The sequence below is a fragment of the Leptonychotes weddellii genome, chromosome 4 (assembly GCF_054177405.1).
Source record: "Leptonychotes weddellii isolate Sample4059 chromosome 4, ASM5417740v2, whole genome shotgun sequence".
NCBI lineage: Eukaryota > Metazoa > Chordata > Mammalia > Carnivora > Phocidae > Leptonychotes > Leptonychotes weddellii.
In genome coordinates this window covers 159543595-159557155 of record NC_138372.1, presented here as the reverse complement: position 1 = coordinate 159557155, position 13561 = coordinate 159543595, and the positions used below count along the sequence as shown (strand labels likewise).

The 13561-nt window shown below is 51.8% G+C and overlaps 1 protein-coding gene across 25 annotated transcripts in view; it reads right to left on the bottom strand.

Moving 5' to 3' along the window:
• LOC115938771 (uncharacterized) overlaps positions 1-13561 on the bottom strand; it is a 331027-nt gene that overhangs the window by 113109 nt on the left and 204357 nt on the right. For 3 of the 25 annotated variants that reach the window (XR_014144395.1, XR_014144397.1, XR_014144391.1), the window contains exons 7-9: positions 12176-12301; positions 10966-11166; positions 3956-4053 (exon numbers count right to left, since the gene is read on the bottom strand). The exons of 4 other annotated variants lie outside the window; for them this stretch is intronic. The gene's annotated coding sequence lies outside the window, so the exon portion shown is untranslated. 18 more of the 25 variants (XR_014144398.1, XR_014144396.1, XM_081816545.1 and 15 more) reach the window with 11 other exon arrangements.

The window sequence follows — 13561 nt, the reverse complement described above, 5'->3', positions numbered from 1 at the left end:
GTCATTCTAACATCTGGTAATGTGCAGGGAGCGGGAGGCCACAGTCACACTTGGAGCCTCAGGGAGGGTGGACTTTTCCGAGGTCACCGATGCTCTACCTTCTTCCCCTGAGATCTGTCTGTTCACGAGCGCTCACAACTTGTTACAGAGGGGTTCTGCATACACAGTGATCTCGTTCACACAGGCCAGCCTGAGGAGTGGAGGGGGCGAATGGGACAGTGTTGGGGAGGGGTCAGCCTCGGGCCTCCAGAAGAGAAGATGAAATGGGAATAACCAATGGGAATGCTTGCATGAAAAACTGCAGTTAAAAAATCCTACGTGCATCAAGAAGGCATCTCCACGGGATGTAGGCACGCACCGCAGAACAGAGAGCTGGAAACAAGGAACAAGGGTTGCAGTTGGTGGACTATGGCTCTGGATTTGGGCATTTTTGAGTTTTGTTTGTTTGTTTGTTTTTAACCCTCTCTGGTGCTCCTGCTCACCCCTGGGAAAGTCTCCAGCCCCCAGGGCTTTCTGCGGGCTGGGGCCTCCACAGAGCATGCCTCTGCCCCCCGGAGCTCATTCCCAGCGCGCTTGCTTCCTTCCAGATCCGCTGAAAGCTCACATCACCTGGTAAGCATAGCTTCCAAAGCAGGCTCGCTACCTGGCTCATCCCGCCCGGACATCCTGAGCTTCTCGGACTCCAGAGTGGATTACAGCAGGGCCTGGAGCTGGACTGCTCTGACAGCGCTCTTTGGATTCGAATGCAATGCTTTGGGGACCAGACGTGCACCTGGCCTGTGGACGGCGAGTCTGGCCTGGGAGGGGGGGCGGTGTGTGGACTGGCCCATGGAAGGGAGGGAGCCGTCCTCAATGACTCCACTCTGGTTTTCCCCCTTCCACTCCTGAGCCCCATGCCGGCGAGCCAGCCAGTGTTTGGACCCCTTATTTCTCAAATGCCTGTTACCGCCTAGATGCCGGGGTGAGGGATTGCAACACCAAGGCCATTCCTCAACCGTAGAGACGAGTTAGGGAGTCAAGACGCCAACACAAGGAATGTTAGATACCAGGGAGGAATGAAGGCAAAGATAACAAAGCCAGACAATCAAAGATTGATCGCGTGTGGGCACTGGGTGGTCTGGGGTCAGGGGGCAGGTCCCTGCGGGCTGCGAAGGAAAAGATCAGGATGACCGCAGCATGGGGGGGTGAGGGGGGCAGGAGGAGGAGGAGGCCTATGATCCAGGCCAGGAGCGGGGAAGGGGTGGCACACTCAGGGGCCAGGGAGGAGCTCCTTGTGCCTAGAACAGAAAGAAGACATCTGGAAATCCTGGGAGGGTGAGTTAGGGCCCGAATGTTGAGGTCCCCGAGAGCCAGGGAGAGGAGTCTGTGCTGGAAAGAGAGCGTAGAGATGCATACAGCAGTGCAGCCAATGGGAGAAGCTTGTGAGGAGATCGGTGTGGGGGCAGCTCTCAGGACGGCCTGCAGGAAGAACCTGGTTAGCAGGGAGGCGTGCAGCATCAGGGCGTCCATGTCCCGCCTGCCAGCATGGCAGGCCCTCCCGGTCAATCCAGGCTGTGATTCCAGTCTTCGCCTTGCAGGCTGTATCGATCAGGAGAACAATGCTCTGAGACACTACACGTAGCCTCAAAGTTCAGTGGCTTAAAACAGCAAAAGTTAATTGCTCATCAGGCTGTGTCTAACATGGGTCAAGCAGAGAATGCATGGAGGCCTAGATCCAAGCAAACCAGGCCTGTGCAGGGCACTGGGGCGGAAGAGAGGGAGACCTCTGGAGGGACTCTCACCAGCATCTCCACGGGACAGCCAGAAAATGCACATCACCTCTGCTCACTCCTCGTCGGCCAGAACGAGCAACCCTAATCTGCGGGAGACAGAGAGTCTGGAAGAAGGAATGGTCCACGTATGTCACTTTTCAGGGCACGTGTAATTTCTCACTCACTCATTCAACCAGCAAGAACTGAAAATACATTTACTGAGTGCCAAACATCTTAAAATATTACCATTTCTTTTGGCCCTTTTATCAATCCTGTGAGGCGGCAGGTATCCTCATGCCCATTTTACTGATCAGCAATTCGAGGCTCAAAGGGGTTGAGGTGCCCAGCCAGGAAGGGGTGGGCCTGACTCCACAGCCCATGCTCTCCCTGAGCGCCACAATGACCAGAAAGGAAGGTGGCCATGCCGGGGCCCTGAAGGCACAGCAGTTAAGCATGAGGGTTCTAGGGGCCAACTGCCCTGGGGGTGCATTCTGGCTCCACATTCCTGAGCCATGTGATCTTGAGCAAGTTACTCACTTTCCTATGCCTCAAGTCCCTCACCCAGACACCACCAGGACACTAACAGCACCCCCAACCTCGCTGCCACAACTGAGGGAGGAAATGCATGGAAAGCCCTTGCAGCGCTCCCAGCACAGAGTCAGGGCCAGGAAATGCCAGCGATGATGTTAACACGGCCCATCTATGCACAAGGGCGTTGGAACTCCCACAAGCCACAGGCCCCTCAACCCACAGACCACCTACTTCTCAATACGGCACTGGCCTCCTAGATCGGGGGGCTGCCGAGACGGTGGACACGCAGGGGAAAGGCCACACAGAGTCAGGGCCACCCCGCCACAGGGCCTGCCTGCACCCATCCGCTCGCCCTCCCCTTATCTTGTCTGGCTTCCTCCCCAGCGCCTGGAACTCTCTGACAGACCCTAACTGTGTATGGATCGGTCATCCTGCGTATTGCCCGTCTCCCTGACCGGAACCTCTCCTTCGGGTTTGCCTTGGTCGGAGGGTCAGGCTCACGGGAGGGCGCCCGGCAGGTAAGGAATCGGGGAGCAGAGACTTGGAAGTTCTGTGAGGGCAGGGGCTCTTATTCGCTTCTGCCTTCCCTGCAGAACGCCCAGCACCTGGCACATGACGTGTGCCGAGAGGCCTGCCAGCTCTCCAAGCATCAGGGTCCAGCGGGGGACTCAGCCCTTCTTTCTCTGCAGGGCATTATGCTAAAGCCTGGCCTCGTCATGTGGGATGCCAGTCAGCGGTTTCCACACAGACTCCCCTGCGTCCGGCGCCCCTGCCCCCACTCAGGGCTCCAGGCTGGGCCTCGGGGTGGCCCGAGGACACAGGTACCAAAGCCAGAGTGAAAGAGACGTGGGGAGAGACTGCGGGGGGCGAGGCCCTGCGCCCCTGAACCCTCTAATGTGGCCTCTTCTGGAACTTGCTGCGCGGCCGAGGGCGAGTCCTTCTCCCTCTAGGCCTCGGTTTCTCTGACAGTCAAACCTGGGCACTGAAGAAGAACATTTCTAAGGGCCCTTCCGGATCGAAAATACAAGGAACACGACATCAGCTAGGCTTCATTGCTCAGGCTCACGGGGGTGGAGCTCCTTCAAGGCTTTTGTGGGCCCCACAGACAGCTATCAGATATGTTTACCCCACCTGGCTCCTCCACAAAAAATAATTCCCACCTAACTGCCAAAGTGGAGCTGCATTTGAAGAGTCCATATAAAGCTGTATAAATATGTATCACAATTTCCATTTTGCAGCGCTGTCTTCATATTTTGAAACTAATACATAGTGTCTTTCTGGTCAAACGGACCTGTCTAAGATGTCCGGTGAAAATGCCATTTCCCAGGCCCCACCCCAGAGCCACTGAATTAGAAAAGCCCAGGGATCTGCATTTTACTGAGTTTCCCAGGTGGTCATTTGCAAACTGAAGTTTGAAAACCACTGCCAGAAAAAGAAGCCGAGAAAAGGGGCTGGGCAGGTATTCTGGAGCCAGAGGGGGGTTGTAGAGGTGACCAAGGAAGGGGAGGGGACGCAAATGACAGCACGTGCCTCCTGTTTTGCATGAATGCAAATCGCTTTTGCCCATGTGTGCCCTGCGTGTTCCACCACCATAAACATAAATTTGTAACACCCTGACTCACCCTCTGCTGAACCCTTCCCCCAGCCCTGGAAAAATGATAACGACACTCCACCTGGGATTACGTTCTCTAGCCTGATCTGTAGAAGAGAAGGTTTCCAACGTGTTGGGCAGGCTGTTTGCAGACTGAGGCCACCACTGCCAGGAATCGTGCTGCAGGAAGGAACATAGATAGCATGGTCACCCAGAGGTTTGCTGCAGCTAGTTCTACCTTTGGTTTGTGACAAATCCTAGCCCCCGCAGCGAGCTGTCCTCATTCATCCACAGGGAAGGAGGTTCTGTTTAATGTCGCACTACACACACAGAAGTGCTGCTGATGAGCCTGCCCGCGCGCGCGCACACACACACACACACACACACACACGCATGGTGTGCAGGTGTATATAAGCTTCTGCAATGATTTGAGGGCTGGAGCTCGGCAATCAAGAGTCACTTGGACCCCCCGAGGGCTAGTTTCCAAGGTACCAGGAAGGTACCATTGCTAAAAGGGGGCTGAAAGAGTAGTGAGCTGATGCGAAGGGCCAAGTACTGTGCTGGGGGTTTCCCATGTATATTTCACACCACTCGATCAATCGGGGAGAGTATTATCAGTTCCGTCCTTCTGATGACGAAACCAAGACACAGACTTGCCCACAATCCTATTGAGACTGAACTCTGAACTGGCTGACACTGAAGTTCGTGTTCGAAACTTACACAGTGCTGCCTTGAAGTTCAGACCCAGGAAGCATGGGGGTGGGGAGGGGAGAGTCTTTTCCGGAGAGGCGAGCCTACGGAAACTGACCTCTCCAACCAGGGAGAGAACCAAAATAACTCCTTAACAAACAACTGAATTCACAAGCAATAAACGGTCATTGGAAAAAATAAATCACAGATAAGCAATAGAAAAAAATCACATTATAATCACATCCTCCAAGAAATAATGGTGTTTATATGTCTAGGCTTTTATTCTATATGTGTGTATATATATATACACACATATGTATCTAGCCTACAAATAAAATGATACAATTTTTGCAACTTTATTAAAAATTTCATACTGCTGATTTTTAATGTGGGAATTAACAATGTCTGTCCAATCCTGATCTTCTGTGCGCTTATGTCCATCCATAAATTTCTCTGAAGAGTTTAAGGCGGAGATAAAACCTTTCACTTTTTTGTGTGTTTCCTGTTATTGTCTGATCATCACCCACTAGTGCATTTAAGGAAGGGTTAAAGAGTATTCTATCTAAACAGATCTGTGCTCTGGTGGATGATGCGGCTTTGAAAAACGTACTCCACCCCACCCCCCAAAAATTCAGGTTGGTTTTCTCCTCTCCATAGATGAAAATGGAGAATAGGTGTTGCAACAACCGAGAAAATGATGCCCTGCCCCACCCAAAAAATATCTTAATGCCAAGGGAAATGCAGCTCTACTATTCAGAAGGGCCTGACACAGGCCCTCCCATTGCCCGTCCCCCACTGCAAGGACCAGGCCTCCAAGCACCCCCCAGGACTCCCTTCCAGTCTTCCCCTAGTTAGGTGAGTGAAAAATAACCTCCTTTCCTCCCTTTCGGTGTTAACGAGGCTCCCTATAGAGACACTGTTAATCACATCAATTAAAAGCCTCTCACACTTGGCCTTGCCTGCCAGGTACCGGCCCTCTGTCCAGGGGAAGGTGGGTGAGATAAGTCATGCCTGGAGATAACTTATATTCTTTTCTTTTTCCCCCTCCGCCTATGCTTTTTTTCATTTGTATGTTGTTTTTTATTTTTTAAGATTCAGGCTTAATTAACACAGTGAAATGTCCAGATCTTTAATGAACAGTTTGATGAGCTTTGACAAATGCATGTACCAAAAACACTAAACCACCAAGACACAAAACATTTCCCTCACCCAGAAAGTTCCCTGTGCCTTTTCCAATCGCCGCTGCCCTCCTCCAAAAGGAAACCACTGTAGTGATTTCTAGCACCATTCATTAATTTTGTGTGTTCCAGAAGTTCATATAAATGGAATCTTGTGATGTGTAAAGACGGGCAAGAATGATGAGCAAGAACACGGGGTTCCTAGTGGGCATGAAAACCAGTGTAGGTGCTTTGGAAAATAGTCTGGCAGCCCCTCAAAAAGTTGCAGAGAGAGTTACCACGTGACCCACCATTCCACTCCTAGGTATATATACTCCAGGAAATGCAAACACACATCCACTCAAAATTTTGTATGGGAATCTTCTATCATTCATAATAACCCCAAACTGGAAACAACCCAATGTCCATCCACCGATGAAAGAACAAAAGAAATGCGGTCCATTCACACAATGGAATATTACTAAGGCACAGAAAGGAATGAAGTACAGAAACACACTACAAAGTGGATGAACCTTGAAGACGTCATGCTAAGTGAAAGAAGCCAGTCGCAGACGACCACATATTGTATGATTCCATTTGTGTGAAACGTCAGAACAGGCCAATCCACTGTGACAGAAATTCTAGGTTGCTCAGGACTGGAGGGGCAGGGGAAAGGGGGAGAGGGAGGTGATAGCTGATGGGGACAGATTTGCTTTCTGAGGTGGTCAAAATGCTCTAAGATTGGTAAATTGTATGATATGTGAATTATATCTCAGCAAAGCTGTTGAAAGAAACCAAACATTCAGAACCAACCCAAGTGGAACCAGTTAGGATACATGAGAAAGACAGCAGTTTTCCTCCAGCGGGATTTTGACAGAAGTGTTTGGCACTGTAGCCCAAGGACCCTGTGCCACCTGGGGAGCATCACTATGGTCCAGGAAGGTCTCCTTCCCATGAGAATGTCCTGGCGCTTACTGCATTTCCCAGGGGTTCCTGTCCTATCTCCAGAGTCTAAATTCTGAAGAGTCCAGGAGCTATTCACCAGATTCATTCACTCATTCCACCAACACTTACTAAGTCTGTATTTAGTAGAAAGCACATAACCGTATCTAGTCTTGTCGTATTATCTCCCTGCTCTCAAGGGACTACATTTTTAGGGACATCTTGAATGTCTCTGTACGTCTGGTCGTGTGTTTAGCAGGTGACACCAGGAGACGGTGGTGGGTGGGGAAGGTATGAGCTCATTATGAGAGAAAGGTCAAGAACTGTGAGGTCCAATGGGGCTGGTTCTCAGTCCTGACTACCACTCACGACGGCATGCCTTCACCTCTTCCTGCCTCATGTCCCTCACCTGCAAAGACCAAGAACCTGCCCTATGGTGGAACCATCAGGAGCCCCAGCTCCGGGAACCAAACCCCTGCTCTACCACCTACAAGCTGTGAATGACTTCAGGCACTTTCTTAACCTCACTTGCCCATGTGTACAGTGAGGATGGAGGCAGTTACCAGCCTGCCCTGTGCAGGACTAGATGGGTTCATAAGAGGCTCGGCAAACTGAGGGGCCAGTGAATATTTGGGGGCACTGCGGGACCATACCATCTCTGCACCAGCTCCTCATCTTCACGATCAGAGCGTCAAAGCCACCACAGACAATACCTAAAAGAAAGGGCATGCTGTGTTCCAATAAAACTTTAAGCACAATGACGTCCGATTTCATACAGTTCTCATGTGTCAGAAAATACGATCCTTCTTTTGATTTTTTTTGTCAGCCGTTTAGAAATGGAAAAGCCATTTGTAGCTCACGGGCTGTACAAAAAAAGATGGCGGGCCAGTTCTGGCCCCTGCGCTGCAGTTTGCCACCCCCCGAAGGAAAGCACCTAGAACAGAGCCTGGCGCATGGGAAGCACGCACCACCCCCGAACCACGGCCCCAGGCAACAAGAGCTGAGCCTCTGCCATGTGTTACATCGCATGCTGCACCCTCCATGCACTGCATCTCATTTAAACCTCACCTTGATTGTGTGAGGCAGGTAACCTGATGGCGCAGATGAGAAAGCAAAGACCTAGGTCAGCTAGAGGGACAGCGTTGTCATAAATCCAGGTCTTTCTATCGTGAGCTCTTGCTTGTGACCGTTAAAAACTACCGTGCCCGCTGCCAGGACACAACAGGGAACCAGACCCACTCAGGCTCCACTCCAAACACCACAAATCATGATTTAATTAATTTGAGACATTTGTTACAGAAAGCAAGGGCTGCAAGGAGGAACAAGGGTATTACACAGCCGACGGCGAGGGAGGTCCTCCGGTGAAGGGACATGTAGGTTGGGAACAGCGGCCATGTGTCTGGTGCTGTGCCAAGTGTCAAAGAGAAGCAGCTAGAAAAGGCACGTCCGCCCTGGCTCCCTGTTGCGGAGGGCTCGGAGACGTGACAGTGTCAGATGCGGTGGTGGAGAAACCAGTCCAAACTTCCCAAAGGGCCTGCAGCAAGCGAAATAACCTATTCTATTTTATGGGAATATATCCTCATAAAATAGGAAAATACAGTTGCGAAGATTTGACCATGAGAATATCCACGGAAGCACTGTTTGTAATAGTACAGTGTTGAATTCGTAAGTGCCCCAGACACTTAAGAAAAATTGGGGGAGCCTTTGCCACTTCTGTGTGAACAATGGCAAAGCTGCGTGTCCCAGCAATCAGATGGTGAGGGAGCAGAAGTGTGCATGCCGACGTGGAAGGCTGGCTATCGTGTATTTATTAAAACAGCTCCGTGCAAACCAACAGGTGCACCATCGTACTATGATGAGGATGCATATGCACAGACAGCAGTCCTTTCAATCAGTCACCTCTGAAGGATAACAGAAGTGTTTGTAGCTTCCTCTTCTTGTGTGTTTGGACTTGGCGATGTTTCTGGAATAGATACTCAGTGCTTTGTGAAAAGAAACGAAGGACAGCCGGTGGCCGGACAGGAGTTCAATACTCCACAAAGCCACCTGACCGGTAAAGCGCAAGATCTGAACCCCTTTTCCACAAGGGTTGACAACCTGGAATTTCAATCACAATGGATGCCAAAGGATGGGGAAGAAAACATGTTTACAAGGGAAAGACTCCACAGAAAAAGGCAGTGAGGAGTGTGGCTGGCCTTCCCCCTTCTGTGCCTTCCAACTCAGCCAGCACCAGGGCAGAGCCTGACTCTCTGGAACACAGTGTTTGTAACCCCGAGGACAGTCTGTACGTTTTACATTGGAAACACTCTCTCTGCAAGATTTTGTTGACATTCATTAGGGAGAAGTATTTAGGACCTATGGCCTTGAAAAGAAATCCTACATATCTCACCTCTGGTATAGGAAAGAGAAAAGGCTTTCCAGTTGGGCGGACAAAGGTTTAAATGCTGGCTCCTTTTGTAAATTGTTTATTATCTCCTAGCTTCGGGATAATAATATCTTTCCTGCAGGGTAATAATTAGAGCAACATATGTATAAAGCATAGATACTCCATAAATGACAGTTGTTGTTTTTTTTTTTTCCCCTAGTGGGAAGACTCAGGGAACAAAGCAACGGGGTCACATTGCCCAGAAGCTGTACCTTGGGGGAAATCAGCTCATTACGGAAAGGAGGGATGGAGGCCCAGGCCCTGACCTTGGCACAGCCTGGAAAAGGTGAGGCAAGGAGACCATGTCTTTCTCGGTGATGTGGGAAAGTTAAATTAGACTGAAACTCCAAATACAAAACCAGCCCTGTGCTTTGCGCCCCTCTGAGATCCTGACTGTGTGTGAGTAGAACGTACTGGGTTTTTCTGGAAGGAAACAGGAAAGCGACTCTAATCAGAGAACGAAGGTGGCAGGTGGGAGACCAGCCTCCAGAAGTGGCACACTGTGGTCCCCAAGCAGATCACCCCAGAGCAACTGGGCCAGCAGAACTGGGACGGGGCCGAGGAGGGTCCATATTTCACCAGGACCCACGACACTCTGCTATTTCTCAAGGACAGTCTAGGGAACCGCTCCTGCGGTGAAGGCACCAGGCGTGGGCCTGGGAAGGGCTCAGTCCAGATTCCAGCTGGGCACCAACTCTCACATCCAACTTTAAAACTGTCTGGAAAACATGACCCGGACCCAGGGCAAGGCAGGCTGCAAACATATACGCACAGGGAAATGGCCTCGGAAGCGATGTACTCGGGGCGCCTGGGTGGCTCAGTCGGTTAAGCGTCTGACTCTTCATTTCAGCTCAGGTCATGATCTTAGAGTCGGGGGATCGAGCCCTGCATCAGGCTCTGTGCTCAGCGTGGACTCTGCTCCTCCCCCTGTGCTCTCTCGCTCTTTCTGGTTCTCAAATACATAAATAAAAATTTTTTTTTAAAAAGTGATGTACTAAATTCCATACACACATGCAGATGCGTGCATTCCTATGTACGTGTACGTGTATACACACAAATACAGATGGACACGCTTAGGTGTGCGTTCATACATGCACACATCATGCACGCACGTTCACACACACACGTGCATGCACACCTGCACACTACACGTAGGTGTATCCTCACACAAGCTCTACTTTAGTACTAATACTGTCCCCGTTTTCCTGAAGAGGAGCCGGAGACACGGAGCCAGTAAGCAACTCGCCTAAGGTCACACAGCTGCTCTGCGGCAGAGACAGGGTTAGAAACAGGATGGGCCGGCTCCAGAGTCCCTGCCGGGGCCACTAGATGGTAACAGATAACCCACAAGGTGAAACGGTCAAAGCCGAGAGTCATCACCTCTGCGAGCCACTTGTGCCCTGGGGTTGGCTGTGTCCAGGGAGGATGGCCGAGAATTCCTCCCATTCCTGTACACGCGTGTTGTCCCCCCCCGACCCCACGCGGGGGTGCCTTTCTCCTGCCCCCGAATTGGGGCCGACCTGTGCCCCCTGAGAAGGAGAATGGGAAGGGAGTGAGGTCGTGGGAACTCTGCGTCTTGCCCCCGGGAGGCCGGGCAGCCTTCACACGAGGCACTGCGGGGATCCAGCCGCCACGGTGTGAAGAAGATCGGGCTGGACTACGATGACAAGATCTCAGAGAAAAGGAGAGGCCCCAGCTGCTGCCCCAGTCATCCCAGCTGAGGCCCCAGCTGTGTGCGGGAAGCCTCACAGAGCTCCGCTGGGGAACGCAGCCACACGCAACCCCCAGACCTGGGCTTCTCTCCTATTGGTTAGTCCCACACTGTTCCCACTCTGTTCTCACATACTGAATTCTAACTCCCCTTTTGTAGGAACTCACATGCAGCCGACACCTCCAACGTGTCCCACAGCCACCCAGCAGCTCCTCCGTTAACGCAGAAGCCTGGTGAGAGGCTATTGCTGTCATTGGGGGTCTGTTTCCTTGTCCCCACCAAAGCCAGCTACTTCCTTCAAGTTGGTATCCGGCAGGCCAGGAAGTTTCTTTTTCCCTGCAATCCATCGTATGTGGGAAGATCAGGACCTGCCAAGTGCAAGGATGGAACCAGGTAGGCACACCTGGTCACTCAGCCAGGCCTGAGCTGGGGGGCAAGGCTGATGGGCAGTGAGGACAGCAGGAGACTTGCTGTGATAATTAATCAGGAGCATTAGCATCATCCTGAAGAACCTCTGGGTTGCTCCAAAGCCAGTTAGGAAACTGACCTCACCCCCTTCCTGTCTCATAAACCCCCTGTCTCCAGTCCATCTAGGACCAAGGGATGGAATATTTCTCCATGTCCAGCACAACAAAGCCTGTCTGAGGAGCCCGTGTGGACATCAGATGGGACCACCTCTCATCTCATCTCATGAATGGGAACGCTAAGGCCGACAATCGAACCAGTGGATATGAAGTACTCGGTGCACGCAAAGCCCCATTCTAAATGCCTGACGTGCAGTGGTTTGCAGAGTAACCAGCACCTGTGGAGGTCCACGCCCTAATCTATTTAGGTGGCATGGCAAAGGCGCATTCAAGTGGCAGATGAGAAGAAGGTGAATATGTGCAAATGTTAAAATAGAAAGATTATCCTGGACTATTTCTGTGGGCCCAATGTAATCAGAAGCATCCAAAAACGGGAGAGGGAGGCGGAAGGCAGAATCAGAGTTGGACGTGACTGTGGAAGAAAGGCATAGACAGGTGTTAGGTTGCTGGCTCTGAAGATGGAGGAAGGGGACACTAGCCAGGGAATGAATGCAGGGGCTTCTAGAAGCTGGGAGCAGCAAGAAAACACTTCTCCCCTGGAGCCATGAGGAGGCGGCAGCCCTGTGTTCCTTGATTTTAACCCAGTGAGACCCGTGTTGGACTTCTCACCTACGGAATTGTAAGATAATATACCGTGTTGCCTGAGGACACTGAGCAAAGGAAACCAAATACGTGAACCAACTCACTCAGTTAATTAAAGTTCTTACAATAACCCTATGAAGCGATGTAACGGTACCACTATGGCTGCAGGAATGCCGTGTAACAAAACGGGCAAACGACAACAAGCACTCACCTCTCACTCACGTCTCTGCCATCAGCTAGGGGCCGGCTGGTACCAGGAGGGCATGTCCGAGCTCAGCTCCACAGAGGTGTCAATTCGGAATCTGCTCCGTGTCTCTTCTCCTCTGCAGACTGGAGGCTGTCCAGGGCATGTTGTCACCATGAAAGGTAGGCAAGCAAAGAAGCCCAACCTCGTCCAATTTGCGCCTTCCACTCCCGTTACGCTGCTAACACCCCATGGACCAAAACAAGTCGTGTGGCCGAGATGGACGTCACCGCGGGGAGGAGTGCACCTGCCCACCTGGAGGCCACGGCCACAGTGTGCACGTGTTAATTTGATGATGGGGGAGGGAAGAACTGGGACTGATAGTTCCGTCTACCACAGAAAGACCCTACTGTCAGCATTCCAGTTTGGAAAGGAGGAAACCAAGGCACAGAGGCTAATCCAGCATCCCACTGCTAGTCAATAATGCAGCCAGGATCAAAATCTGATCTGGCTTCCGAACACGGGTCAGGGACCTACACCTACAAAGTGGGGGAGCTAGGACACCATGGGTCTAAATGTCACAGTCTCTGGGGCAGGAAGGGGTGCCCTCAGGGGCGGGGGGTGGGGGAAGGCACTGCAGTGATCTCCAGAAAGAAGAGGAAGACACTGCGAGAGGTTGCTCATCAAAAGTGGAGCCAGGCTGAGCTGTTGCTCTCATCAGCGAGGCCCTGCTGTCAGGCCCAGGCCTGGGGCCAAAGCACCTTCCAGGGATGAGGTGCACAGGGAGACCAGCATCCAGGATGAGCCAGCTGTCCACGGCTGTCACAGGACCAAATGTCCTTCTCCTCCTGCCTTGGCGGGGCTGGATCAGCTGCTTGGCAGGCCAGTTTGCAAGAAGCCGGCATGTGGGTTCCTTTGAAAGCTGTGTATCTGAAGGCCAGAACAAGGTAAAGGGGCGGTGAGAGATGCCGACAGAAAGGGATAGCCATATAATGTGGGAGGAGGGGAAGCAGGGAGTAAGGCGGGATTATTCATGAGCCCGGAGAGAGGATGCAGGAAGGGGGGGGGGGGTCAGAAGAGAGGAAAAGAGCAAAGCGATGCTCAGAATTCAACATTACAGAGAAATTTTATTTGAAGGCACCGGTTCAAAGGATTAGAAAGTCACACCGAAGTTTCTGGGCATCTGGGGTCACAGGGTGAAGGTGGCAGCTCCTCACCATCATGTCCAGAGACTCAGGATGCTCTTGGGGGCGCTTCAACCTTGTGGCATGGGCAAGGGGGAGGGGGGTCACCAGAAGCCCACCACACTTGGCCCTGCAACTGAAGTCAGCGAACACTCCACTTTATGGAAAGGGCATACTAAGGATGAGAGGAGGCGTGGGGACCACCCTCTGTGTCCTACAGAAGCTGTGT